This window comes from Vulpes lagopus, chromosome 4, assembly GCF_018345385.1.
Source record: "Vulpes lagopus strain Blue_001 chromosome 4, ASM1834538v1, whole genome shotgun sequence".
In the NCBI taxonomy this organism is placed as follows: domain Eukaryota; kingdom Metazoa; phylum Chordata; class Mammalia; order Carnivora; family Canidae; genus Vulpes; species Vulpes lagopus.
Genome location: NC_054827.1, coordinates 143,056,808 through 143,060,842, shown reverse-complemented (window position 1 = coordinate 143,060,842; position 4,035 = coordinate 143,056,808).

Below are 4,035 nucleotides of genomic sequence, written 5' to 3'. Positions count from 1 at the left end.
TAAGAAGTCTCTTATTTTTTTAATATTACAGCATATACCACAGTGCACAAAATGTTCATGATTCTGTTTTACTGGATGATAAGCTCATTGGCATCAAAAGCTCTATTTGCTTCCTCACTGCAGAGCAAGCATCTGGCATAGTGCATAGTATGTATCAGTTCTCTGAGGTAGACATCCATGGTGTCGTGGATAAGGGCACTGATTTGGAATGGCACAGATATGTCATTGAAATGCGGTTGCCACGCTTCATATTTGTGTTATTTTGCTCAGAAACTAATATGATTACTTCTTTATTTTTTTACTTTGGGGTTTTTTAAATTTATGCTTATTATTTTGCTTAGACACTAATTTACAATTTCTTCATATGCAAAACAGAGACAAGAACAGCAAGAGGATTGCTGTGAGACTTCGAGCATCATTGTGGCATCTGACACATGGAAAGTGATCAAGGAACCTTAGCTCCTGTGTGGTACATGGGAGTGGAAAGCACGGACTCTGGAAATAGAGACATCGATTCCAATACGAGCCCCACCAGGCTAGTTGGGTGATGACTGAGCACAATGCGTAACCTCTGGGATTCATATGCTTACCTGGAAAAATTGAGACTACAACAGTCTATATAACAGTTGTCCTGGGAATTAATTGAGTTATGTGGTGATGCACTGAAAATAGTTCTTGGTTTCTGTAGTAAGCACTTTATAAACATTTACTATTTATTTAAAAATTGTGAGAAAAAAATAAAAATTGTGAGTTGGGGCTTGATTTACACACATACTTTCTAAACTATGGCCATAGCTTGCTTTTATTTTACATGTACTTTCCAATCTCTTGTAAAAATCCTAAAATGTAAGTATACAACCGCCACTTTATTTCAGTCTCCTAACATGTTGGATTTGGACTATTGCCACCATCTCCTCACTGGCCTCCTGATTTCCTATTTTTTTCCTCTCCAATCCATTCTCTCTCTTTTTCTTAGGTGGTCTCCGTGATTATGTCCCTTCCATCTTTAAAGTACCTCAATGACCTTCTCCTGCCTAAATAGATTATTTTGCTTAAAATACACACTCTGTTATTTGGTTTATCTATCCTTTTATAATAACTTTCCACGGTTGCCTGGGTGGCTCAGTTAGTTAAGCTTTTGACTCATGACCAGCTCAGGTCATGATCTCAGGGTCATGGGATCCAGCTCTGCATTGGGTTCTGAGCTCAGTGGGGAGTCTGCTTGAGATGGTTTCTTCCTCTCCCTCTGCCCCTCTCCCTGCTCTCTCTCTCTCTCAAACACATGAATAAACACAATCTTTAAAAAATAAATAATAACTTTCTAATTACATTATTTTTCTACCTCATTCCATACCTATCATTCCTATACCTTTGAATTTTTGCATGATATTTCTTCCACTTGGAATTATTTTCTGTCATCTCTCTCATTTTGCCTGGTTAGTTCTTACCCAGCCTTCAAGACTCAGCACAAATGGCATTTTCTCCCCACTTTGTTAACATATAAGCCCAGATAAGCAACCTATGGTCTAAGAATGCTCTGAACAGACCGCTAATATCTGTGTTTGCTGTACTATCTGTTTTTCCTTCTAATCTGTGAACTCCTCAATACCAAGTGTGGAGTTTCATTTTCTTTGCACTTAAGATACCTTCTACAGGGGATCCCTGGGTGGCTCAGTGGTTTAGAGCCACCGTCAGCCCAGGGCCTGATCCTGGAGATCCAGGATCGAGTCCCACGTGGGGCTCCCTGCATGGAGCCTGCTTCTCCCTCTGCCTGTGTCTTTGCCTCTCTCTCTCTCTCTCTCTCTCTCTGTGTGTGTGTCTCTCATGAGTCAATAAATAAAATCTTAAAAAAAAAAGACACCTTCTACAGTGCCAACTGTGAATAAAGTTTCCATTAAAATAAAGAAGAATGAATGGCCTTTGAAATTATGCAACACTTACACAATGATACTAATAATTGCTCTTTTCTAAAATTTTGTAGCCTTTGTCTTAAATCCATTGTGTAACACATAGATGCACCACTCCACTTACTTCCCAGTAGGTCTTTAGGGATGCACTTTACATAGATTATAAAATTTGATACAAATTTAAATAGACTCTCTGGTGTAAGGAAATTAATATGACACTAAATGTTCACATAACATTATGGAAATAAAAACATGAATCAAATTCTCTAAATAAGACCAACATGACTGAAAGGACCTCTGAGGGTATTTTTCTCCAATGCCAAAACACCACTGGGCAATTCACTTAATCTGATGAAAACTCAAATAAGCCATTTTTACCTCGAAGCATCAATAGGCTGTGAGGCAGAAAGAAAAAAATAAATGGCCAGTCTCAGAGAACGTGGCCAGAATTTATGTCTTCAAACTAAAAAATGCTTAAAACAATCTAAGACCTAGTCACAGAAGGAGGTAATCAGCTATAGGAAACAATTGACTTTTTAAAGGTGTCCAGCACTTTCCCAAATTATATTTAAATGATGGCTGCCACTGTTTTTATAGAAGAACTTCCTGAAAGCAATGGATAATTGTGATAATTATATGCCTATCTCTTAATTAATCATGCTAAATACAACTGGCTTTGAAATTAAAGACCTAAAAAAAAAAAAAAAAGAAAGAAAGAAAGAAAGAAATTAAAGACCTGTGTTGAAATCAAACTTCTACTGGAACAGGTTATGTGACCTGGGATGAATTACTTATTTTTTGCAAGCCTCAGTTACTGCATGCCTCAGGGGTATAGTGGGCATAATAATACCACCTCAGGGAAGTGTGAGAAATAGGAAGTAAGCTAAGGGTGTCACTGAGAAGTCTTTCAGTTGTGTTAATAGAAAGTAGTATTGAGGGGAAAGAGAATTAATAAATGAGTCATTGGGATGAAACTGAGCAAAACTGAGTCGAGCACCAATCACTAGCAAATAGCCATGGAGTCTAGCAAAATGGACTGTTTACTGACTATGATCTGGGTTACGTGTGTTCCTATATCATTTGAGTTTCAGTCAGGGAAGCATAACGACATAACCAACTATCTCTAATATACCAGGGATTTGGGATCTGACCTTATACAACTGTTGGAGTGGGTTAGGCTGTCTCTGTAAAGCTGTTGTTTTCACATCTGAGGATGAGGAGTGTGCAAGGAGAAGACAAGCAGTAAGAGAGACAAGATGGATGTACAGAGCAGGCTAGAGCACACGGCACAAACCGAGAGCCCAGGAGCAGAGATGAAGACCTGTGTCAGTCTTTCTCTCCTCTGGGGTTTTGTTAGAGGTCACTGAGAGGATGTGACCTCCAGTCGACTCAGGAGCTGGACACGGGCAATCAGAGGCTCCTCCTGTCTCTCCTGTCCCTGGGATGTGTGTTCTGCTCACTGTTCCCCAGTGGGAGCCACACTTGAGAGTGCCACAGGAGCAGCCCTGAGAGAGCACTGTGATGTTGATTGAGGTCTCCTGAATGCCATGGGTGGTTGTGACTGAATCTAGGTAAGCCCTCTACCTAGACTGTGACAATTCTGGTGGGCAGATACGGAGGTGCATTGGTCTCACCGCCCACCAAGACAAGCCCGGTGAGTAAGTTCCCTTGCTTATCAAACCCACCACCTACCATTCTGGAGCAGTTGCCTCTTTCCTTTTTCTCCAAATAGAGGTCCAGTTTACATTTCACCTTAGAGGCTACCAAGCTGTAAAGTCACCAAGGGGTATCCATGGGAGCAATACTACATTAGCTATTGACCTGTCTGTGGGAAGGGTGGCCTCTATGTTAGGTACTTGTGGCCCATGGTGTGAATACAGGGATTCTCCCCCAACTTGTTGAAGGCTGACAGACAAGATGGGAGAGCAGGATAATTGGCTGGAAACTTAGATTGGCCTTGTGCAAAGCAGAGGTGGGGATGGGGCCTCAAACTACAGTGGATAAGGATTAAATTCTGAGTATTTATACACAGACTGATTGGGACACTATGAGGTGGAGTCCCTGGGTAAGTGAGGAGAGTAAAGAGGAGGATGTTGTGCTAATGACAGTGAAATGAACTAACTGCTTC